We start from the raw sequence: 27,499 nt of genomic DNA on the forward strand, positions 1-27,499 counted from the left end.
ACATCCAATACTCAAACATAAATTGAACACTTAAAGAAAAAAACTAGATTGATCTCACAGTTTATTGATTCCGAGGTCTTGTTTCCTTCGACCAAGTTATAAAAATTAGCCACTCATGGCCATCACGAAAATTCAAAGGAAAAGTTTAAGAAGATGAGAGGGAGAGGTGTGTGTGATCTCTGTTTCAAAATATCTAAATTCGAATTCTAATTCTACTCAACTCCTCAAAATATTCTAATATCCTAAAGTAACATTTATCCTAATCTGATTAATTGGAAATAAAATAATAAAGTCCTAAAATAAAATAGGAAAGTGGTGTTTTCTAGCTGTAATTTGTGTGCAACAGGTCTTTAAAACTTCTTGTAAAAATCTGACTATTTATTGCATGACAAGGCAGAATGTTCCAAAACGTCGGCAATGCAGGTGCGTGAACTTCAAACCCGATTACAACCTTGATGCAACAAGTATCTCTCCAAACTCAAAACATAAATTATAGATCTCTTTCTTAGGGTTCCACAACATTTGAATCATCTCAATTGGAGCTCGGATAAGAGAGTTATGCCCAGATTACTAAGCGATGTCAAAACTGTCTGAATTCACCTAATTAGTTCCGTTTTGCATTTAACGCCTCCATTTGCATCCTAAATCAAAATAGAATAATAATTAGTACATTTAGGCAACAAATAAGTATAAAATACTAGACATTAGGGGGGGGGGGGGGTAAATATGTCATTTTGCATTCTCATCACCTGAGCTGCAAAAGCAGCATGAGAATATGGACGTTACTGCCATGATTCCTTACCTCAAGGAGCTTTTCGAAGGAAATGCTCGACATGAGAGGTATAAGGTGTTGAGTACATTGTTTAGGAGTTGTATGGCTGAGGGAGCCCAAGTTGGTCCTCATGTGCTCAAGGTGATTGTGTACATAGAAAGGCTTGAGACTTTGGGGTTTGCTATGGATGTAGACCTACAAGTGGATTTAATTCTGCAGTCACTACTTGATTCTTTTTCATTGTTCATTATGAACTTCAATTTTAACACGATGGTGAAATCCTTGTCAGAGCTTCTGAATATGCTGAAGACTAAGAAGTAGGACATGAAAAAGTCCAAGCCTATTTTAATGGTTGCCAGTAAAGAAAAGGGTAAGGGCAAGGGAAAGGCCAAAGCCAATCCCAAGCCCAAGCCCAAAGGACAGGATGCTCATAGAAATACATAAAGTAAAAATACATTTATATCAACAAAAATAGATGGGCCCAAAATTTTTTTTTAGTACATATAAACATTCTTATTACCAAATAAGATATCATTTTACAAAAAAGTTATCAAAAACAGTGGACAGTGTAGCTATTGCTCCTCGCTTTCCGATGCCAATTCGACCGTGTTCTCACCTAGATCCTGTAAACACAAAGAAAAACAACGGGGTGAGCACAAAAATAATGCTCAATAAGTAAATCCTCTACTCGTCTGTCCCCGTAACTCTTTTTCTTAATTCTTTCCTTACACACTTCTCGTCTCATTTATTTCTCTTTCTGTTTCTCTTTCACACAGCTCTCTTTTATTAATTTTCTATTGTAACTCACGGCCTCATCTTACCGAAGGCACAACTGGGTGGAGTTCACAAAGTACCAATCCGCTCTTCGTGACTCTACTCATTCTCTCTTTATTCTTTCTCACTTGAATGTCACGGCCTCATCTTACTGGAGGCATGGCCGGGTGAAGTTCACAAAGCACCAACCGACTCTTCGTGACTGCCGGGTGGAGTTCACAAAGCACCAACCCACTTTTTGTGTTTTTCTCATTCTCTCTACTCTTAGAGTAGTTCATTCACAAAGTTTTCTACTCTTTCTCAAGCTACTTATCAATGCACAATTAATGTATAAGGATGGTTCATGCTTAAAATTTCTTACTTAAGGCACTTATGAAATGCACAAATGCAATGTTGCATCAAGATAGTCATTCTGCACAGGTCACACTCAAGGGGGCATAACTTGAGTTATACACATCAGATTGCTACAATTTGGGTCTCATTTTAAAGCTTAGAGACAGGGCTACAACTTTTATGTTTGGTCTCAAACCAGTTCAATCTATAAGATGCCCAAAAATCACTCAGAAGGTCACGGCTGTGATAGGGCAGTTTTCACTTAGGCATTTCATCAAACAATATGTGTGCATACATAAACTCTATTTTAACTATAATTCTACTTCTTTCTAAACCATCCAAAATTGGAGTTCAACTCCTTTAAATCATCACACATCCTACAAAGAAAACACACTTCAAATATTCCTCTCAAATTCTTCTAAAGCTATCCATACTTCTATCAAATTTTATCAACACAATCCACCCTTCTCATGGTGGAAATCTCTCCATAAAATCAACATTGAACTCATGCATAAATCCATCAACTCATCATCAAACCATCACATACACTTCTCATATTCAAATATATCTAACAACAAGCATAATTCATCATCAATCTCATCTCAATTTCTCAATAACCATAACATATGCATACTTAAAAGAAATCTCTACTCACTTGAATTCTTAAACTTTAACTTGAGTTGGATTTTGAGTGGAATTTACTTACCTTATGCTTGAGTCTTCTCTACTAAGCTCTCTACTCTTGTTGGATTCAAAACTTCTTCTAACCCTAAGCATAAACTTCATAAGAACCCAACTTTTACACAAATAAATCATAGATAAAGAGCATGAATTCTTACCTTTTGAAGTCTTGAATCAAAACCCTATTAAAAATCACTCAAAAGCCCTCAAAATCCTTGGAGGATTGAATGAAAATTTGAGAGAAAATGGGGGAGTAGTGTGGCGGTGGAATGAAGGAAATAAGGGTTACAAACCCTTATCATCTTATTTTATAAACTCACTTTCCCATTTTGCCCTTACACTTTTTTGAAAATTCCATCCTTGTCCCGTAGTCAATTACCATAATGCCCTCATTTTTATTGCATTCTTTATGAAATTCTACCTCTTTTCACTCCCCACTTTTTCAACTAATTTTGAGTGAAAATACCATTTTACCCTTAATACAAGTTTAAGGCATTTTCTTCATATTCTCTTAAAATAACTTTAATAAAAATTAACTAAGGGCTATAAAACATAATTCAAATCATGTACCTCCATGTTGGGCGTTACATCCACAACGAAAATTATGGAATCCACGCGAGAGGCCAATCTTTAGCCTATAAGGTACTCCGCCAGGGGTACTACTGGCCAACCATGTACGAAGACGTAACCATTTTCACTAGGAAATGTGACAAGTACCAGAGATTCATAGATATCCTGCAAGCTCCTCCCTAAGAGTTGACCACTCTAACCAGCCCGTGGCCATTTGTCGTCTGGGGCATTGACCTGATTGGCCCTTTACCTTAGGGGAAAGGCAGAGTAAAGTATGTTGTCCCAGTTGATTATGTTAGTTTCTGTATGTGGTTTTACGTAGCGGAAATTAAAAGATCCTTAAACAACAACCATAAGCATTAGATCCTTATACACAATTTTTACGTTATAAGCATAAAAACTGATATAAACAAAAACTATTCCAAATTTCAAACCAACATTTGGAGGATCCTTCTTTGATGTGAATCGCTTCCACTCTGAGACGAGAGTGAACTCTCGGTAGCCATACGCAGATAAGACAATGATCACCTAGAGATTTGAAGTGCTAGCCAAAACCGTAAGGTTCAAGGATTCTCATCCACAACAATGGGTGACCACGGCTTGGGAGAGTGAGAGACAAAGACAAAGAGAGAAAGTGGATAGCTAGAGTTTTTAGAATATTACTATTATTTGATTTTTATTTTAGTTGAACTTAAATAGTGCGAATCTAAAAACCCTAATCTATTATGGAATTTGAATTAATATATTCCATAATAGATTAATCAAATATTTAATTACCATCACAAGGATATGTTCTTGGCTTATAGAGAAGAAAAGGAACTCACTACAAGAGGATACAGTGATGCCAATTTCCAAATTGACAAGGATGATTTTTTATCATAATCAGGTTTTTTCATTTGTCTCAATGGAGTTGTAGTGAGCTAGAAAAGCTCAAAACAAAGTACTATTATTGACTGGACTATGGAATCAGAGGACATTGCGCTATTGGAAGTTGCCAAAGAGGCGGTTTGGATCAAGAAGTTCATTACTGAACTTGGAGTGGTTCCAAGCATTGTTCATCCAGTACAAATATTCTGTGATAACAATAGGGCCATTGCTCAGGCCAAGGAACCATGGTCTCATCAGAGAGCCAAACACATTCTTCGACATTTTTCACCTTATTAAGGAAATTGTTAAGAAGGGAGATGTGTAAATAAGCAAAGTACTTGTCAACGATAACATCTTGGATCCACTTACTAAAGCTTTGTCGCAAAAGAATCATGATACGCATTTGGTGTCATTTGGTATTAAATACATAAATGATTAGCTATGGGTGCAAGTGGGAGATTGTTAGAGTAGGTGCTCCTAAGCCAATCATATTGTTGTATGTTGACTCCATGGATCATGAATATTCAATTTGTGAAAGGCATTGATTATATTATGTAAAGCATATTTCATGTGTATGTATTAATAAATGCCCTTAGAATGGTTGAACCGTGACGAGGGAATCAAGTAGTGATAAGTCTTGATTGTGAGATCCCTATGATCACTTATGGTGGCCATTGTAGAAACGTCTATAGCCATAGTATTATCCTTACCTAGGGCATAGATAATATGGTAAAACTATCATAGCATTGAATGACCCTATTGGAAGGTAGTGATTGATCTCAGATGTCAAGATTGTTTGGTGACAACTTGGTGTGGCACATGGGTGCTTGTTATTCATGAGTTCACCGGACTGACCCATCAAAGGATTCCATATAGATGGTAACACCAATATCCATGGAATACATCTTTTAACAGATAGTGGTGCATGTGGTCCTTAGACTTGGGATTACCAAAGCGTTGTGTGTATTTATTGGTGTGGTTTGACACTTACCAAATGTAATCTTGATAGGGTTATCAGTACGGGAGTGATTGATTACATCAAGCAGTACATCACGACTATGGTGGATCGACAAAGGATTCCTCACTTGATTGCACGGTAACCATACTATTGACAGGTAGCAAATTAGTTTGAATCCAAATCTGTTGGGTGGCCTTAATGCCTTACTAGGGGCCAATATTGGTTTGTGTGTAATGAGACAATTGATTGGTTGTTGATCGCGATATTACACACAATTAGCATACATGATGAGGAGCCTTCGGGTCACGCACATAAAAGGCATTCTAGAGAAGATAATATGTAAGAGGCATTTTCATCATTTGTTGATGCAGGGGTATTTTTGTAAATATTACGGAGCAATTAAATTTGCTAGAAAGGTTGTTGCCTGGATCCAATCCCGTATTGGATTTAATATGTAAGATTGGTTATTTATTTAAATACGTATATTGTCGTATATATATTGTAAATAAATAAACCGGCAATATTTAAAAATATATATCGGTGTATATATGTTTTAAATATTGGAAGAATTTTATTAAAGGATAAAAATAATAACGACTCAATACCTGTGTATAATTTTGTTTCGGAATCATGGACACTAATTATTTAATTAGTGGAAGGGCATTATAGTAAATAAGCCTTTAAGGGAGTTTTAGGGCAACCCTATAAAAGGGCATTTTTCCCTAAAAATCAAATATCCTCTTATTTCTACTCTTTTGGTCATGGAGAGCATAGGTTCATTGAAAGAGTTTTTCTCTCAACCCTAATCTCACTCTTCTTTAGACCTCACATAAAGATCTAGTAAATCTCTTGTGTTGAATCTTGCCTTTGTGTGGATACCGGTGGTTCCTACACTTGGATCGTGAGCATTTTTCATCTGGATCCTGAAAAAGAGGTGGAGCCTCCAAACGTGGTTAAGGTTCTAAATCATTCATGGCTCTTATTTGATTTATAGCATATGAACATCATCATACTCATATTTGGATTTTGAGGTTTATAGTGTTTAATCGGTAAATTTTTGTTTTCCGTTGCGTTGTTCTTCAATTAAAACACTAACATGAACAAGTTAAAATAGGATGATTAGGTAGGTCAACAAACTTTAATCTACATCATATAATAGCACTAACTATTAAACTCAAATGTAAATCAAGCCAACAAATCCATTACACAATCCATTGGCATCAACCATTGTCTCAAGTGTAACATTCAGATCAGTGAGTTGGACACTACATGTCCTTTTATGAATCTTTAATTGCACTACTCTACTATGCCTCTTGTGTATTTTTCAACCTTCACGGAGGTGAACAAGCAAAAATACACCTAGTTAAGTCGAACCCATCACTATTAAGGAAAAACTCCATTGAATAATTAACCTCCCACTAGTAGAAGTGTACCTTTCGCAAGGGTGAACAAGGCCACAACGAACAGTGGTTTGATTAATCCCATAGTGATGGAAGGCTTATGGTTATTTGTGACTTACTATCTTAATCGAGGGTTCCTGATTTTATTGTCTCATCAATTTTATTATCTTTTTAGCATGTTATAGTCCGGCATGTTAAAACATTCAACCTTAGCATGCTTTCTAAGATAAAAATAAATGTGTCAATACATGGTCAATTAAAACCAAATTCTCTGAGCTTTGAGGAATTGGTAGGTCAACCTAGGTTCATGCAATTTATTACAAAATTTCATTGAAGTCTGCGGGACTCACTTCATGCCTTCACTCCATCTTCTTTACAACAATGATATAACCATATTCTAAATTACATTGAATAAAAAGAAACCTCGAGTTACATTCGAGGGGATTTAGAGGAGAAAAGAATACATTGAGAGTAAAGAGATAGACAGGACACATAGGCCCTATTTAATAATTATAAAAAAATTACAAGTATTCATTCCATAATAAATAATAAACCTAAGGTCGATGGCCAAAGTACCAAACACCATGCATATTTAGACACCAATCAAATATGACATACCATTTAAAAAATTAATTTTAAATTTACTAGGTAAACTATTATGTACCCCTTTTAGTTCTGCATAATTTCACTTTGGCCACTACCTTGCAAAATTTGTAGTTTAGTCCCTATCAAATTTAAAAACAAACTAAACAGTTTAGATCAGTAGCAACTGCTCTATTTTATGGCTTAGCAAAAAGTTCAAAACGACACCTTGTAATTCCCAAAACATCTTTCTCTTGCAATATCAAGAAAGACCCTTTACCTTTCAATTTCCACATGAAAGCTCGCGGAAACAACTCATTGATCGGGGTGTTTCCAACAACGATCAGTAGCATCCCTATAAGCACAAAACAAGCTTCTCCCACTAAGATGCGTGTGCTATCGTGCAATAAAAAACACTCGAGCAGCCGCGTATGTGAATGCGCAGCCTTGGCTTATCATGGGCAAGCCATGCGCAAGAGGGCATGGCCTGCGATAGGCCATAGTTAAGGGTCATGCACGAGTGTGCATGACCAATAATAGGCTGTATGTAAATGCACACGGCCATGGCCAGTGTCGCGCGCAGTTGTGCATGGCCCGAAACAGCGTCACACCCATTTACGTACGATAGAGGACATACATGCTCCTGGGATAGGCGCCTCAAGTAGCAGCAATGTGCAACCCACAATGGCGAGCCGTGCAGCCCATAATGGCCAGTCGTCCATTTAAACACACGGTTAAGGGCCCTGGCCAGCCATGCATTTAAATGCATAGCCAAGGGCCTTGGCCAGCCATGCGTTTAAATGCATGGCCGAGGGCCAGCAAAGGACAGGCCGCGCACGGCAAGCACACGACAAAGGCAGGTAGGCTACGTGTGTAGCCTAGGCACAGACACAACCTTGAGACAATGGTTGCATGCCGAAACGCGTAGCCCTACAACAGCCATGTTTTCAAAGTTTTCGTAACCCTAATCAAACCAAATTTAATCAATTTCAATTTAAACAATGGAAACAAAAACTCTAACATGCAATTTTCTATCAAATCATTCAACATGTTAATAATAGAAAATATATATCAATCCAAGCCTTGATACCACTGTAGGTTTTGGTTGAATAATACGCGGAATATAAACAAAAATTTTATTCAATTAACCCGTTAATCCCACTATCAAGATTGATATATGCAATCCATTTATAAAATAAAACAACCCATACAAGGTTTGTTGTTATTACCTACGTTTGGAGGCTCCTTCAGGTTTATTTGATTTACTTTTCACTAGTCAATTCAAGATGGAATCGCTCATGAGAAGTCCACACAAAGGCAGGGAGGCTAATCCACATGCAAGGAAGTTCACTAGAATCCTCGGGTGCAAGAAGAGGGAACACGCTCTCTCTCAAAAGCTAATAGGTGCCTAGGGTTTTTGCTTGGAAGAAAAAATAATGAACTTAATATTAATTCTCCCATTCATTTTCTTATATAGTGGGGAATAAAGTATTCCCCATTGGGTGCGTTTGGATCATATAATGTTTTATTATAGCGGGTTGTTATATTAATGGAAAGATAGATCACCTTAAAGATTACTAAGAATGTTTAGGAAATAAGTTTGGTTGGTTTGAATAAACTGGTGAGTAATATGTTTGGTTGGGAGGATAAATGGGCGGGTATGTTATATAGATTATTAAATTGCCTTCCTTTTTAAATATTAATAAAATATTATTTTTTGAATCATTTATTTTAACCCCCTACATTTGAAATTTTGCTAAAACACCCTAGCCATATATAACTTTAATTTGTAGTAAAATCACCCCCACCCACCCCAAGCCATTGCCGACAGCCAGCCACCACTGCCAACAATCGACAAAATGGCACATAACTAGCCGTATATGGCTGGCCGTGCACCAACAAAAGCCATTTCACGACCACAGAAATGGCCAGATCTGGCCATTTCCCTAGCGGCCGGCAGTGGTGGCTGATAATTGGTGGTGGTCTTGAGTGGCTGGGGGTGTTTTGTTAACTTTTAAACTTTTTTGTGGCTGGGGTGATTTAGCTAAATTATCAAATGTATGGGAGCTGGGTACTGGTTATTTGGTAGACATTTGAGGGCAATTGTGTCCGAAATGATATTTAATTAAAGGCAAAATAGGTATAAAAATCTGATTACCTGATAATCTTTTAATAATAGCTTTGGGGGAGGGTATCAGATTACCCTCTACATTACCAATAGTAAACACTATTTACAATAAAAGATACATGTAATATTTTATTACTTGCAAACCGAACAACAAAATCTTGCAAAACAAACAAAGATTAACCCCATTATCTTATATTACCCCGATTCAAACACACCCATTAAGAACAGGAATATTTCTATTCCTTATTTTGGAATGGGATATTTCCCAATTAAATATATCTTCCTATTTTTCAATAGGATATTTCCTAATTAAATATATCTTCCTATTTTGCAATAGGGTATTTCCCAATTAAATATACTTTCTTATTTTGCAATAATATATGTCCCAATTAAATATATATTCCTGATAAAAAAATATGAAATTTATTTTTCCATATATTTAATTAATGGGATATTTAAATATATTAAATATATTTATTCCATATATTTAATCCATATTAATATTAATATAATTACAACTTTGCTAAATTAACTTCAATATAAATATTGAATGTTGGCAACAACCTTCAGCAAATTTAATCGCACTAAAAAATTACCAAAATACCCTGTTCATCTAAAAGACGAAATTACTCTTTCATTTTTATTCTCAATAAAACTGCCTTTCATGTGTGTGGCTTGTAGGCTCTTTATTATGTTGACAGTGACCGGATTTATAATTAAGCATCAACTAATTAGTGTTTCATACACCAATCAAGATTGGCCTCTAATAAGATATCATGATTTCCCAACAAATAAAGATTTAGCGCAGTAGCTACCTTTCAACAATATGGTTACCATGCAATTCCAATCCTTTCATCATAATTTATCTCACCAAGGTTTGAAGTACAAAATTTGTTTCAACTTTAATGAATGTACCTTGATATGTTTATATTCGGTTGTTGAATCAACGACCATATAAATTAGATTCAAGTATCGACTCGATTCCACTGTGGCCATAGATTTTGCAGTCATAGTGCCTTCCCAAATATCTCAACTAGATAATTCTTCTTGTAACTAGGAGTGGTGAATCATTTGCTGATCCACTATAGTCATAATGTACTTCTCGATGTAACTAACGACTATCGTACTGATAAACTTAAATAGGATTATGTTAGGCTAGTGTCAAATTACATCAATAATTACACACGGTGCTCTGGTGATCTCAAGTCGAGGGATCACATGCACCACATCCGTTGGAGGATATATTCCACAAACACTAGCGTTACCATCTTGTTTGGAATCCTCCGATGGGTCGGTCCAGTGAACTTGTCATTAACAAGCACCCATGTGTCACACTAGGTTGTCACCTAACAACCTTGACATGTGAGAAATGTCACTAGCTTTAGGTATGTGAAGAAGATAATAGAAATGAGGGTATTTTGGTAATTGAGTAAAGGATATAGATGAGATTTCATAGAAAGTGCAAGGGCAAAATGGGAATACATGTATATATTATTGGATATAAGGTTTCATTAGAAGAAACCCTAACCCATTTTCAGCCTTTATACATGCCACCCTCACCCCTTTTTCTCTCAAATTTCTTCACCAAATCTCAAAGAGAATTCATAGGATTTGGCTTAGATTTTTATAGATTTTCAATCCTAAAACATCCAAAGGTAAGATTCTAGCACAAGGTGTGTGATTAACCTTTAAAGTTTTAAATTCTTATGGTTTTTTTATATGATCTAGTTCCAAGAGAAAGAGACTTTTAGCAAAGGGAGGTTATATCACACATTCAAGGTAAGTAAACCCAATTTTAGCCTTAATTTGAGCAAGACTTGTGTAGAATGATTCTTCCATGTTTGCATGTGATTGTATGTGAGAATTATTGGCTATTTTTTATGTTGAATGATGTGTAATTTCCAGCCATGAGAAGTAGTGTGTGAGTATGTGGTGATTTGGTGAAGTTATGGAAGAATTATGGTTGAAATTTTGGAAATGTTGAGAATTGTTGAAACTGGCCATGTTTAAAGCTAGAGTTAGTGAGTTTTTGCTCAAGTTTTGGTGGATTTAGAGAGACGTGGAAATGTAGCCAACTAAGTATTTGCATGTGCATATGAGTTGTTTGATGAAAATCCAAAGAGAAAATGTATGTATGAGTTGGTTAAACCCTATTGAAGAAAGGGTTAGAAAAAGGCAAGAATTGCAGTAGAAAGATTATGTTGGGCTTAACCAAGTGTAAATTTTAGTATTTAAGAGTGCATTTTGTTATGCCAAAAATTTAGAATATCACTTATTCATGTTAGTTCAATGAGAGAGATGGCCCTTAGTGCTTGGTTCAAGTTACTTGAACCTTTACTACTTCTTAAATAACACATTAGTTAAAGTGTTACTTTAATATGGCATTGTTGATAGTAGAAAATGGTAGAATATGTCATGACATATCAATATGCCTTAATGAATTCTCAAGTTGTGTATCAAAGAATGGGCTTGATCATGCATATATTGTGCATCTTATTTATATTAAAGAATATGTTAGCAAAGAATGAGAGAAAGAAAGAAAAGAAAATGGCTTATAGATTCTTTTTAAGCTAACATGCAAATATGCATAGTTTCTTATGTATTAAAGAAGGCAATTGTAGAATTTCCATAGCTTGGAAATTTATTTAGAAATGTGTATAGAATCTCTTTCTATTCTCTTTCTACAGAATGTTATGTTAGAAGGTTGTTGCGACGGGGAACCTGTGAGTGACAGAGATGCAGAAAATTCCTACATGCACACCGCCATCAGTGAGTGGCTTCAGAATAGCAGAATAGAATTAGTACAGTCCGTCAGCAGTGCATGTGGATCAAGACTATACCCAGAAAGAATTTCATAATACACTCACACGGCCAGGGTTCCAAATCCATGCCTCAACCTAGTCCGATCGGCAAACCAGAATAGAAAACAGAAAAGAAAAGAAAGAGATATAGAATAAGAAATAGAAAACAGAAAAAAAAGAAACAGAAACAGAATAAGAGACAAAAAGCATAAAGGAAAAGAAAGTTCATTTCTTAGAAAAGTTTATTATTCTGCATATGTATTATGCTACTTGCGTTATTTAGAATTTCTTATGTGCTCGACAATGTATAGTTTTTATTAATTGTCCTTGCACGTCGGTAAGTAGCAAATTAGAATATTAGAAAAGAATGCAGAATATTAGAAAAGAAAGCAGAATATCAAGAAAAGAAAGCAGAATATCAAGAAAAGAATGCAGAATATTAGAAAAGAATACAGAATATTAGAAAAGAATGCAGAATACTAGAAAAGAATGAAGAATAATAGAAAAAATAAAGTGAGAAAAGGAAAGTCAGAATATGAGTAACGGAGGAAAAGCAGTAGTGCAGTTTGGTTTACTTACTGAGCAATTAGTGCTCACTCCATTATTTTACTGTTTTGTAGGTACTAGATGATTTACGGTCGGGTGGGACGTTAGTAAGTGGACGAGTTTGGCGGCATTGTCCAAGAATATTTTGTACTTATTAAAGTATATTAGTTATTTTGTGTATATATTTATATGAATTAAAATTAGAGCTTTTGGATTTTTCATTCTATACATATATGTATATATGTTTTCAAAAGTTATTTAGTGGATTTTGTTATATATTTCTCAAATAATTACTAGTTAGAGGGAATATTACATATATTATTTTAGTCTATCTTATAATACTATTTATATTGTATAATATCCAAATTATGTCAGTATATTTTGTAATTTGTAACTAACATAATTAGGAGATTCAATGGATCAATTTCGACCTATAGTAGATATCAATAGAATGGGATTGTTGGTTCAACATTAATTATCCGGTTCACATAACATTTCGATTTAATATTACTTATTTGGATTAAATGGGTATACATTGACATGTAATATTTATATGAACTTACTATTCTTAATTTCTTATTATTTATTACTTTAATTATTAAATGAACATTAAATTAAATACTAGGACAAATATTTTCTAATCTATTATTTTAGTCAATCTTAGGATATTAGTTATATTGTGTAATATCCAAATTATGTCAGTATATTCTGCAATTTGTAACTAACATAATTAGGAGATTTAGTGGATCATTTCCGACCTATACAATATATGTACAACTATAGTAGATATCAACCAATTGAAACATCCAATTATTTAAACAAACGTAGTGTCAAAACCAATTTCATAAGCTACCTATGCAACGCGCATGCCATTCAACTAGTTGAGTTCTTGAATCAGCATTGTGAGTGCAATGAAGTAAATCAATTTAAGTTATAATAAAGAAATGTTAAATAACTATATTAATGAATAACCCCCAATTTGGTACACTTTTCAAACTCTATCATATCCTATTCTATTATCCAATCCAATCCAATGAAATACATATTTGTTTTAATATTGACTATTCAATTCAAAATTCAATCATATTCTATTCAACTCAAAACATTTAATAATTACTTTTTTCAATAAAAGTTTATAAATGAACAAAAAAACCCCCACCCACCCAACTAATTGTCGACAGTCGGCCACCACTGTTGGACGGTGGCCAGAAATTATCGAATTGGTGAACGACCAATTGGATCTGGTTGTTCTAGCCCAACCAAATCTGCGCATGACCAGCTAGATCCAGCTGATCATGTGCCATTTCGGTGACTTTTGGCCACTGTCTAGTGGTGGTGGTCGGCTGCCGGCAATTAGTTGGGTGGGTGGGGATGTTTTTATTAATTTATATACTTTTATAATTGGGGAGTGTTTAGCTAAATTAACAAATGTAGGGGGTTAGAAAATAATCTAAATATTTTCAGAAAATGTTTTCAAAAAATGTATCAAAGACATCCCTTTCTTAGTGATGGCAATGGGTCGGGCCGAGACTGGGTACCCCTTGGCCCGAGCCCAAGCCCGTCATGGGTATGACAGGTAAAGCCCAAGCTCGGCCTGACAGACTTTTTGTAACCTTAGGCCCTACCCAAGCCCGCCCATTTTTATAATGTGAATTTTTAAATATTAATAAATTTTAATTTTTTTATAATTTTAATTCTAGAAACAATTTTTAAATATTAATTTATTTTTGAATGCTCACCCAATATATAAATAACTTTCCACAAAGTACATCCATCCATCCATGTAGGTTTTGGGAAAAATGAGTATATATATGTAGGATAATCTTGTAATTAAACATATAGTATAAGAGTAATTTAGTATAATTAATACTAAAATTGTCGAGTCGGGCCAGGCCTGAAGACATACCCAAACCCGACCTGTACCCGAGGTCGGGCCTTAAAATCAGGCCTAGGCCCAAGCCTAAGCCCGCGAATATCGGGTAAAGCCTAACCTTTTTGGGACGGGACGGGACGGGACAGGTCGGGTACCCGAAAATATCGAGTCCATTGCCATCTCTACCCTTTCTTGTAGGTTTGTAGCTGACTAGCCGTGTTTTAGGGGTAAAAATGTCAATTGCCCTTTGTAATGCTATCTTGAGGTGGATTATAATGTAATTAACCATCCTGAAAACCCTACACAACCCTTCCTCTTCAATGCAAAACCCTAAAATTTTATTTGAATAACACAGAATTGTCTTTGCCTACAATCATCAATAATTTGATTTGAATTTCTCATCATTGCTCAATGGATCCCTCTGACAACAGCACCAATCGACAACGATCCCAATCTGTTGAAATCATTTCGAAACCCAAATCAATCCCGAAACGTTTCGTGAAGAACCAAATCCCAAACTCCATCCTCAACGATCAATCCCTAAATGCCGCCATCGCACTCCTCCCTACAACTACAATTTTGAAATTCACAAGTGTGTGTGGCGTGTCCGTTCTACAGCAGCGAAGCGCGTGGCTCTTCAGCTTCCAGGAGGTTTACTAATGTACTCTCTTATTCTCTCCGACATCTTCACTTCCTTTGCTGACGTCACCTACTGCTTCATTCTCGGTGATGTCACCTACGACGTGGGTTGCATTGATGACCTCTCCGCTGTTGCGTTAAACGCAGATCTTCTAATCCACTACGGCCACAGTTGCCTCGTCCCCGTTGATTATACCAAAATGCCCTGCTTCTACGTGCTCGTCGAGATCAAAATCGACGTCAACCATATGATTGACACCGTTAGACTTAACATCCATAACCCTAACGGCGTTAAAATTATATTGGCAGGCACAATACAATTCGCGTCGGCAATTAGGGTTACGAAATCAGAACTAGAAAGACACGGATTTACAGTTATGATTCCGCAATCGAAACCGTTATCGGCTGGTGAAGTTCTAGGTTGTATTGCCCCTAAAGTTTCAGTTCCTGAATCGGAATTGGATTTGGAATGCATTGTGGTGTTTATCTCAGACGGTCGCTTCCATCTGGAGGCGTTTATGATAGCGAATCCAAGGATTAAAGCATTTAGATATGATCCTTATATGGGGAAGTTGTTTCTGGAGGAGTATGATCACAAGGGTATGAGACAGACGAGAAAACGGGCAATTGAAAAGGCAAAGGAGGTGAAAAGTTGGGGCATTGTTTTGGGGACATTGGGGAGGCAAGGGAATCCAAGGATTTTGGAGAAGTTGCAGAAGAGGATGGGTGAGAAAGGGTTTGATTACGTTGTCGTTTTGATGTCGGAGATTTGTCCAGGGACGGTTGCCTTGTTTGAAGACTCTGTGGATGCTTGGATTCAAATAGCTTGTCCTAGATTGTCTATTGATTGGGGTGATGCCTTTGGAAAGCCGCTTTTGACTGTCTTTGAAGCTGAGATTGCACTCGGGGTTATCCCCGGATGGTGGGAAAGAAGCTTGTTAGTGAATTCAGGTTGTGGTAAAGATGATTTGTGTTATGGGAGTGCAAACGGGGATGAAAAATGTTGTAAAGAAGAAGTTCTTGGCGGAGATTATCCCATGGATTATTATGCATAGGATGGTGGGGAGTGGAATTCCTCATATGCAAAGAAGTTGTCTCGCCCTGTGCGGAGAAATTTTACAGAAACTGTTGCTGGTTCTTGATGTGTAGTTGGCAAAGAAATACAATGGTTGTATATCAAAATTAGTTGATCAAAGTAAGAAAACTCTTATTGTATATATTCAATTCTGCATTGCTTATTTTTTTTAATATCAATTGTTATTTATTAGTTAGATATGTACTTTATAGTGTTCTGATTGCAATATAGAAACAGTACATCATTTTTCTAGATGGGGTATTTATTGTATAGGAAGACAATGAAAAAGCTCATCCATTGTGTTTTACACTGTTTAGCTTCCTTTAATTCGTATTGTATACTGTCATAATTGTTGTATTTCTTAGCTTCTAAGATTTTCAGGAGGTGGTTTACCCCCATTATTCATAACATTTCGTAATTTAGATGTCTTTTTAGGATGTTTATGCATACTTTCAATCTATATAAACTTCATGTTGAATACATGTGAGAATATCTCTATACCTTCACTTCAGAATGCTCAGGTTTTTCTCATCTAGAATGTTGCAAATGAAATAGAAATGTTCTGTAACATAGCATTGTTATAGTTGACTGTGCTGGTTTTAAAATTAGGGCTTAATTGTTTGAAGTGTAAAGTCCCGATAGGAAGCTTCGGAAAAGAGAAATGGTTGTCGTTTTTAGTGAAGTTTGGAGAGTGAAAAAGCTTCTTGCATTGCTTAGGAAGTGAAGTATTTGCAATAGAAAGTGACATGGGATTTTGGTAATGTTGGTTGTCAAAAATCCTCTTCTGGTCTTATATAGGTGGAGCACATATTGTCCCAAGATCTCAACAGTTTAGTGGTTGCTTCATTCATTGTAGGGGTAAGTTTATTGATGGAATTTGGGGATTTCCCCATATTTGAATGAGGGATATCTTTCAGTCAAGCTTTTACCATATATCATGCATCAGCTACTGTTCCGATAGTGATTGTAGAGATACCCAAATTGGAAACGAGTAAACTCATTTACAAGAGTTTTGTGTGTTATTATCGATGAGGAGTAGGAAGACAAGTATTAATGAAACGCTTGTCTTCAATTGTTTTCTTGGTTGATGGAGTCCCCAAAGCAAGTCTAGGAGACCAAGCCTTTGCAATAGCAGTAATGCTATTTTTACCAACTATTGCCCCGACTGATACATCCTGACTGACGTGGCAGATGACATGGTATATGCCATCTCATCTGCCACGTCAGCTTATTACCATGTCACAACACCTAAAAAAAAAAAAATCAATTGAAAGTGATTTGCAGGATTGGAAGACGCCCAAATTTAAAATTGCCTCCCAAAATTCATTTTTCTCAAATTTTGCCGCACAGCTGAACGCACTCCATGTTTCAATCTCACTCCACAAACACACCACCACCGTACTCCAACTTCGCCGACCTTACTTGCTATTGCCTCCCTGTGCCATTTCGCAGTTGAGTTCCTGAAGCACCCATTACAAAGGATGTGCTTCACATGAGCAAAGGAGATGGCAACGATTTGGGTTTGGGAATGATTTGGGTTGTTTTGCAGGTCCAAACACATATACAGTAATGGAAAATGTTATAGAAATTGTTAAAAGCAAATGTGAAAAGTCAGAAATTTGCAAACTCCGGAGTTTCAGTTTTACTTGAATGATCTACCTGGGAACGATTTTAACACTCTTCAAATCAATTCAAATTTCAGAAATCCTCCCGGGCTCAAACTGGGATATCTGCTAGACATTTTTAAAAAGAAATTTTGTGTCTCCTAATCCTCTTTGATTCTTTCCTTGGGATTTTTGACTTAAATGCTACGCACATTCGTCCTAAGATAAGAGCCTATTTGATAGCAACTTTTGTCCTCTTGTTGGCGTATTATGCATGTCCCCTTCATGGATTAACTGTAATAGAAAAAGGGGATTTGAGAGCAACTCCTTCTATTTCGATACGGCTTTATGGGCAATCAGTTCCTTGTCCAGTAACTATGTCACTTTCTTTTCATGAAGTTGAATGTGGGATAATTGCTGCAAGCCCTTCTCTTTCCTTCGACTATTGATCGGATTAAGTGTAAGAAAGAAGGTAAGGAAAACAACTATTGTCGTACTCCATACACACTCTTCAAATCAATTCCAAGTTTTTGGATCAGACATGTGTCACCCATCTCTTCCCCATTACCAAGTACCTTGGATTAGTAGCCATGGCCTTAAAGATTTGATCTTTCATGCAAAAAAAATTAAGAAATTTTTCTGTAGAATTGTGATTAAGTTATTGTTTTGAAGCAATGGATTCTATTTGGTTATTTTATATGTATGTCCCTTGAATGGTATGCAATTAAAATCAATGATTGAAATTGCTGTATATGATATTTGGATTGTTAGTGTTATTTTTTATATTAAGGAGGGCACAAGTTGTATTGCATGTGATGTTATCACTTGGTTTTTTGTATAACTTGGGCTCTATTATTTATTACTTCTGAAAAAACAGCTTTTGACAATAGAGTAGGATTGCCAATTGCACCATTGATCTATGGTTGTTTTGTGATTTTGCTCATGACTTGTTATTTCGTATGTGTTGTCCAATTTGTTCGACTGTAGAAGCAAGATTTAGGGTAAACCTCAAGACCTTATGTGAGACTCTATTATGGAGATAGAAACCTCAAGAGAATGGTTGATCAAGTTTTAATTTTACAATGGTGCGCACACAACGAATGATGGTGTGCTGCTTCTTGCAGGAAAATTGGAGAAAGGTATTGTTATGAGGGCCATTTGTGGTGGTTTTAAGGAACCAACTGAGCTAGCTATTTGTTTGAGTGGTGGTAAGTTTTAATTTTAGTCTGATACTAATTAGGGAAAATGTGTTACACTTATTGGGTCATATATAGTTTTTCTGGTGCAACAATTGTTTAATTAAAAATATTATTTTTCATTTAAATTATTGAATCATATTATATAACATGAAATTATTTTTTTGTATTTTATTTAGGGTAATTTTTTTATGTCATAGTACAAAAGATGGAAGAGAGTAGTCAAAAGAAATCAGAGAGCTCTTTTTCTCAATTGAACGTCGTTGAGGTAATCTCCTTGTAATTTCTTTTTATTCAGTAATATGATTTTAATCTTTCTATGGTATTATTTCTACCTTTTTTAAGTATCATTATATTCTAATTTTGGCTATTATTATATCAATAAATTAGGATAATAATAAACAAGAAACAGTTGATACAAGAAGTGCAGAAGAGGAATGGAAGCCTAGGCCTGGAATGGCTTTTGATTCATTTGATAAGCTTTTCCAACACTACAAAAACTATGGGAATAAAATGGGTTTTGAAGTAATTATAAGAACTTCAAAGAAAGGAGATAATGGAGAGGTAAGATTTGCGACAGTGACTTGTTCTCATAGTGGGAAGTCAAGCAATAACTCTAGAAATGCCTTTAAAATGCATCCCGTGACAAAAACTAATTGTAAGGCTCAGATTGGTGCATCTGTACGTTCTAACAAAAAATAGCATATATGTTCAGTAGTCTTTGATCATAACCATGAACTCAGTAGTCCTACCAAAACTAGATTTTTCAAGAGCAATCGCATAATACAACTGTATGTGAAAAGGAAGCTAGAAGTGAATGATAGGGCTGGGATTAGGCCAAATAAAAACTTTCATTCCTTGTTAGTTGAAACAGGTGGTGCTGAGAATTTTCTTTCCTATAGAAAGATTGTAGAAACTACATTGAAAAAGTTAGGAGACTCCGACTTGGTGTTGGAGATGCTTCTGCAATCCAAGCATATTTTTTGAAAATGCAAAATGAGAATTCAAATTTCTTCTACATCATGGATTTAGATGAAGAGGGTAAATTAAAAAATGTTTTATGGGTGGATGCAAGAAGTAGGGCCGCATTTAAAGAATTTGGTGACGTTGTAACATTCGACATGACATATTTGACCAATAAGTATGATATGCCGTTTGCTTGTTTTATTGGTGTTAATCATCATGGCCACTCAATATTGTTAGGTTGTGGGTTAGTCTCCAACGAGGACACACAAACATTTGTATGGCTTTTTCAATCTTGGCTCGCATGTATGCTGAATTGTGCCCCTAAGGCAATAATCATTGATCAAGATAAGGCAATGCAAAATGCAATCGAGATTGTGTTCCCTAGTATACGACATAGATGGTGTTTGTGGCATATAATGAAGAAATTGCCTGAAAAGTTAAGAGGTTATAGCCAATATGAACATATTAAGTTTTCTTTGCAGAATGCCGTGTATGATTCATTGACATGTGAGGTGTTTGATGAACGCTGGAATAGATTCATTGATAAACACAACCTTCACGATAATGATTGGTTACTTGGATTGTATAATGAAAGACGAAGTTGGGCGCCGGCTTTTGTAAAAGATACTTTCTGGGCAAGTATGTCTACTACTCAACGTAGTGAAAGCATGCATGCATTCTTTGATGGATATGTTAATTCAAAAACCACTTTAAAACAGTTTGTGGAACAATATGAAAATGTATTGCGTGATAAAGTGGAAAAAGAAAGGAAGGCTAATTTTAAATCTTTCACATCATGGATCCCTTGCATAAGCACTTATGCTATTGAGAAACAATTTCAAGATGCATATACCATTGGGAAATTTAAAGAGTTTCAACAAGAGGTTGCTGGTAAGCTCTATTGTGATTTATGTTCTTCCAAAGAGATTGATTCTTACACGGAATTTATAGTAGAAGAAGATGTTGTGGTTGGAGAGCCTCACCGTCGTGATCCTTTTGTTGTTTTCTTTGATGAAGCATCTTGAGATATTCGTTGCAACTATCGATTGTTTGAGTTTAGAGGAATTTTGTGTCGACATGCAATTACAGTGTTGACACGTAAGCAAATTTCCCAAGTACCAGAAAAGTACATTTTAAGGCGGTGGAGGAAAAATATAATCAGATGGCATACCAAGGTTAAGATAAGTTATAATAGTTGGAGCACCAATGTTGAAGGAAAACGATTTAATTAGTTGTGTAATTCGTTCACTAAGGTAGCAGATTTGGCATCAAGTAATGAGGATGATTGTAATATGGTGATGCAAATGATCAATGATATGGAGAACAAATTGATGTCACATCAAAGTGTTGGCGAGATTGATAAAGGACTAAACAAGTCATCTAATAGTACAACAAATTGTGAAGATGTTGGCGGTACTTCCAAAGAGGGTAGCAGTAATATTCTTACTCCATGGGTTCTTCGCAACAAAGGCCATCCGCCATTCAAAAGAAAACAGTCGAAGGTTGAACAAATTGTTCGTAAAGCCAAAAATAAGAAATTACGAAAGTTGGAAATTGCTATGAGCTAATCTCATACTTGGATTTAACGAAGTATCTCAGGTATGTACTGTATTTATGTTTCTTTGTTTAAGTTGATGTTTCAACATGTATGTGAATCGTGGAAATGTATGGAGCTCAAGATTGTTATTTTAGAATCACATGTACTATATGTGTGTGTGTAAATTTCCTAGTCTACTAACATTGTTGAGTTCTTGTTGTATCTTGCACAGGTATCAGAAGAACATAGAGATCAGGAGGCTAGATGTTCATTTTCATCAGCTGAAGGTCATCAGCTCCATTGATTTGGATACCGTTCGGATACAGTTTGACTATGTGTTCAAACTTAAAACTGGAGTAATTAGATTGCTTAATAGTCTTTTTTATGTGCCATTTTTTTATGCATAGTTCATTGATTTGGAGACATTTTGCAGGACTGGTGGACAGAGTCCAATTGTACATGTACCTTGTGCAGAAGCAATCAGCAGCAAGAAGCTGATATTTTGGAGCTCTCTCGGACTGATTTTGACTTGGCAGATTGTACAAATTGCCACTTAGTGATGCTTATACTAGAGACAAATGTATAGCTTTTGGTTGCTCCTTTTTGTATAAGGGTGTATATCTTTTTGTTTGCTTTTACTGTAAAAGGGTGTATATCCTTTTGTTTGCTCTCATTTTGTTTTTTGCTTAATCCTTTGGGCCTATCCAAAGGATTTAGTTTTAAAGGGGAGTCCCCTTGTTAGGTTGTCATAATTTTTTATTCTTTTATAAAATTTCCAGATTACCAAAAAAAAAAAAAAAAAAAAAAAAAAAAAAAAAAAATCTTGCTGGAACCATCAACTTGCAGTCTTTCTCTAGTTTGTTGGATGGGAAGCTTGGACAATTTTCTACTCAGCTGCAGAATTTGAGAAGCTGTAGTCTTCCCCAGTTTGTGCAGAATTTGAGAACTGTAGAATTTGAAAAAATCAGCTGTAAAGATTCTTGAGGATGTTAGGATGGACTCGAAAGGTTTAGGATGGAATTTGCTGTTTAGGATGAAACTGGAGAAAAAAATCAGCTGTGATGATTCTTTCATGAATTTTTATTTTCTTTTATGTGAATCATATGGTTTCTGTGTATTTTCGCTTTTTCTTTTATGTGAATCATATGGTTTCTATGTATTGCACATGATCAGTAATACATTCTATGGAAAATTTTCTATTTTTAATTTTTGGTGCCAAAGCAAGCCAACTTTTCCTCTTCACACTGTGATGGTAGAAATCATGTGTATCTGCTTTAATTAATTGTAAACATTAAAGATGCAGTTTTTTTATTGGGTAAACTTGATAATTTTATTAGAAAATAAACGAATTACAACCTAAAAAGGGACTGCCTTTTAGAACCGTGAACCTTGGCCATGCCCAGGGATTACTACACAAAAAGGAACATGAGCAACAGAAAGTAACACAAAACACGACAACCAAACTGATGACTTCACCCCGAAACTGCAGAAAATGCAGCAATCGTTGTAGCTCCTAACACACACCATGCAATCACTACTTCAATTCCAGCACACAACACCCTGCACATACTGCCCAAGACTCCTGGAACTGCAGAAACAAACTGCAATCTGCACACCTGCTCAATCTGCACAGTGGCAAAACAAGTTTTCTCAATTTCCACTATGGCCTTTCAAGTTTTCTCAATCTGCACACCTATTCAATCTGCTCAATATGAAGGCCGAGAGTAAGTTGATTCAACCTCATCTTAGCATGACTAAATAATTTCAAAGTTCAATATTGGTGGTGTGCATTCAACTTCCAACTAAAAATAATATGTTCTAACTTGGTTGAAGCAAAACATGGAAGCAAAATAAAATTCTATTAAGCCATAAGCTCCACACAAGACGCACCATATGAAGGTTTGGATTCTTGTCACAAACTAAAATAACCGTCTACTCATCACATCCAGGTGCTACCATGCTTCCTACAAAACAATACCTAAATTCTAGCAGGAAAAGAAAAATAAATAAAAGGCCTTTAAATCACTACTTTCCAGATCAAAACTTGCAATTATAAAATTAAAAATAGACTCAAGAAATAACGTGTACAAGTATTTTCAACACCAAGAACACTCCTAATAATGGATAATGTATACAATAATAAGACTGCCAATAATAGATTCTCAAGAGAATTGACTTCAGATGCAAAAGAGAGCAATTAAATAGTAGAATAAGTAGATGACTTGCTCTGCCTAAGCAAAACGAACTCCTTTAATTTTCATTGCACCTGAGAGACATGCCAAGAAGCTGGATCTGTATAGATATCAAATTTATCATCAGTTTCAAAGACTCCAATAAGAGGTCTCAAATAGTTACTCTAAAGGAAAATACAATATTTCATCCAACTAATAACATCATAGAAGTAGATAAAGAACTCCGTCAATTATAGGGAAATTGTAAAACTCTACGGTAACAAGGAAGTTCCAACAAAAACCTTATAAAAACCCCTGTTAAGGAACCCACTATCTCTTTCTACCGCCACACTCTCTCAAAGAAAGGGCAAGTGTTTCTCCAGCTCCAACATTATAATATGCCAGTGACATATTGTCCTTAAGAAAATATGCCAGTGACATATTGTCCTTAAGAAAACCAGCTTTTCCACTCAATTTCTGTATGTTTGCAGGAAGTTGGATCTCCCCAGAAATTTTCTCCTTCAAGCTGGCAACAGTTTCAGGTAAAGACTGCAATGTAATCTCTAGGATTTGCCGTAATTTTTCCGTTATGGACTACGGCGAGTGGTGGTGGTGTTAGAGGACAGACAGCGGTGGTGGTAGAGGCTCGAAAAGTGTGGGTCTTGTAAAGGATAGAGCGTTGGTGGAAGAGGCAGACCAAATGACTACTACAAGTGGTGGTGAAAGACGATAGCCCGCGGTGCTGGTGGTGGGGTGGTGGTGGTGGTGTAAGACGATAGCTTGCAGTGCTAGTGGTAGGGTAGTGGTGGTGGGAGAGCAATTTCAATTTTGGGAGAGATTTGATTTAGGGGAATGAGTGAAATTTGATTTAGGAGAAGGTGTGAAATTTTTGAGAGAGATTTTTGATTTGGAGGGAATTAATTTTTTTTTTTTTTAAGTTTTTGGGCATGAATCTGACGTGTGGCATATGCCACGTATACTAACACGTCAGTCAGGATATGTTAGTCGGTATTTCAGTCGGTCAATGTAGTCTTACTGTTGCAATAGTAATGTTTGTGGCAAAATATAATTAAGTACGTAAATGATGTGATAACAAAGAATAACAACACATGGATTATTTAACATGATTAAGGCTTGAAGTCAAATTCCAGTGTTTAGTTTGACTTTATTTGACCTTTTTTTTTTTTCTTTTTCTATTTTATCTCTGTATTTTTAGAATGACAAAAAATCACATTAGAAGAGAGGAAATTATTATTCCCTTAACAAAAAGAAATCAATATCCTGACATAATGAGATTAAGATTTGGAATTATATTGAGCAAGAATATTGCTAAATACAATTTCTCATAATTAAGAAATTACTTGTTACATATTCCACATAGCACAAATATTATACAGCATGATGTCTTCTTCACTTGTCAGCTTCCAATTCCATAGTTGAAGAATTTCAGTCTCAAGCTAAAGTTTATGGCCTTCCAGTTTTTGACACTGCACAACACAAAAGATTCTTTAACTCACCTCACCCTCAAAATTGGACTTCATTAACTGATTTAAAATTACATAAAAGCTTACGTGGATGAGTCTGGATCGCACTTAATCTGGCACTTGCGGTCACAACGCTGCATAAGCCTTGCTGCAAACAACAAGGGAAAAGGTTTTAGTTCAGATCTTAATTTTACAAAAAAAATAGATAATAAAAGCCTTAAAACTTACAGTCTTTTTTAACACAGGCAGTGGAACAAGCGTCGCAGCGGAGGGTTGGACAGTCTCAAAATGGGAAAAGATGAAACAGGCCCGGCGCCCCTGCCTAGGGCCCCCAAAAAAGTGGGTAAAATAGGGGGCCTAAAATTATTTTTTAAAGTATTTTTTAATATATTTATAATTTTTCAATTCTCATCCATCCCACCATGTACTCGCCTATGCCTATCTCTATCCAAAATTATTTTTTTAAGAGTTTTTTAATATATTTATAATTTCTCAATTTCCATCAATCCCACCATATGTCCAATCAGTCATGCCCATCTCCATCTCTAAACTTGAAACACAATTGGCGGCTCATTTTTCTGTTGAAAATTGAAACGGCTTCACGCAACTCTCTAACTCTCAAATATCAAATCACATCTCCTCTCTCCCCCAAATCTGAATGACAATCTCTTATATAAACCTCATTTCACTTAAAGTTTTCTCATCTTTACTCTTATTATTCTCAACTCAGTTTACTCTCTTGTCTCTCCTTTCTCATCTCTATTACGTAAATTTATTAAGTGAATGCGATTTACATTATTATTTTTATGCAAGGTAATATTAAGAGCTTTAAATTATTTTACTCTTAGCATTCTCAACTGATTTTACTTTATATTTGATCAAGTGAATAAGTGATTTACATTATTATTTTTATGTAGGGTAATAATATAAGATTTTTTAGTATTAGCACAGCAAAAAGCAAAATCAGAAGCATAAATCAGGTGCTAAAGTTCCTTCTTAATTTTTTAAATTATTTTTATTTTAGCAAAATAATATTAAGAGTTCTAAATTATTTATTCTTTGACTATAGATGTCTACTAGGAAGTGTGAATCTGGATTTGAAAAACGTAAGAAAAAAAAAGGAATAAAAGAACTAATTCAATCCCAAAAAGATGCACTTGATATTAATATAAAACACCAAATGCTAGAAAAACCAAATAAAGATTTAAATGAAAAATCAATTGAAAACTATGAAGAAATTTTTAAAGTTAACAATTCAAATTCATCAAATACTAGTGAAGAGTATCATGAAAATTTAGAAGAAGAAATTTCATTCGACAAAAATGAAAATATTAATGATAAAGATATATTAATGATAAAGATGAAACAACTATTAAAAATATTTATGATCCGGTACACTGGAATAATTTAGACACAAACTTATGTGATTTATTAGTTGAGAAAGGTCCAATTAGACAAGTTTTAGATTTTCCAAGAGATGAAAATTCTAGACGCTTTTCTACAATTAATTACATTCGAAAATTACCAAATGGAGAAAAACATGATAGAAAATGTTAGTATATTCAAAAGAATTAAATAAAGTATTATGGTTTTGTTGTAAATTATTTAGTTTAAAAGCAAATACAATTCAATTAGCAAATGAAGGGTGTGGAGATTGGAAAAATCTTAGTGCCAAGCTTAAAAGTCACGAAACAAGCAATTAACATGCTATAAATATGAACATTTGGGTTGATGTTGAGATGAGATTGCTTAAAAACAAAACAATTGATAAATATTTACAAGAGAAAATAAATAAAGAGATAGAGCATTGGAAGAATGTACTATTAAGAATTATAGCGGTTGTAAAAAATCTTTCAAAAAATAATTTGGCATTTCGTGGTACAAATGAGAAGATTTACCAAGAAAATAATGGAAATTTTTTTATTTTAATTGAAATGATTGCTGGGTTTGATCCAATAATGCAAGAACACCTTAGACGTATTCAAAATGGAGAAATTCATACTCATTATCTTGGTCATAATATACAAAATGAGTTGATAAATATTTTAGCATAAATATTTTAGCATTAGAAATAAGAAATACCATTATTAAAAAAATCAAAGAATCAAAATATTTTTCAATTATACTTGATTGTACCCCAGATACAAGTCATCAAGAACAAATGTCACTTATATTAAGATGTGTAGATATTTCAATAAGTCCAATAAAAATAGAAGAGTACTTTATATATTTTATAAAAGTGGATGATACTTCTAGTCAAGGCCTTTTTAATGTTCTTACAAGTATATTAAAAAATCTTGAACTTGATGTAAATAATGTGAGAGGACAAGGATATGATAATGGGTCTAATATGAAAGGTAAACATCAAGGTGTGCAAAAAAGATTATTAGATATAAATTCTAGAGCATTTTATACACCTTGTGGTTGTCACAATCTTAATTTAGTTATTTGTGATATGGCTAATTCATGTGCTAATGCTGTTACATTTTTTGGAGTGACACAACGTATATACTCATTATTTTCTTCTTCTACAAAACGATGG

At 35.0% G+C, this 27,499-nt stretch overlaps 1 long non-coding RNA gene and 1 pseudogene across 1 annotated transcript; one reads left to right on the top strand and one right to left on the bottom strand.

The window, feature by feature from the left end:
- Positions 1-14,696: 14,696 nt before the first annotated feature.
- Positions 14,697-16,191, top strand: LOC116121576 (annotated as a pseudogene).
- Positions 16,192-22,824: 6,633 nt separating this feature from the next.
- LOC116121575 lies at positions 22,825-23,902 on the bottom strand. The gene is made up of 3 exons (XR_004126743.1): positions 23,776-23,902; positions 23,193-23,280; positions 22,825-22,927 (listed from the first exon to the last, which is right to left on the bottom strand). It is a non-coding gene; the product is annotated as an uncharacterized LOC116121575 (long non-coding RNA).
- Between the last annotated feature and the right edge of the window lie 3,597 nt (positions 23,903-27,499).

The sequence above is a fragment of the Pistacia vera genome, unplaced genomic scaffold (assembly GCF_008641045.1).
Source record: "Pistacia vera cultivar Batoury unplaced genomic scaffold, PisVer_v2 Contig995, whole genome shotgun sequence".
Classification (NCBI taxonomy): domain Eukaryota; kingdom Viridiplantae; phylum Streptophyta; class Magnoliopsida; order Sapindales; family Anacardiaceae; genus Pistacia; species Pistacia vera.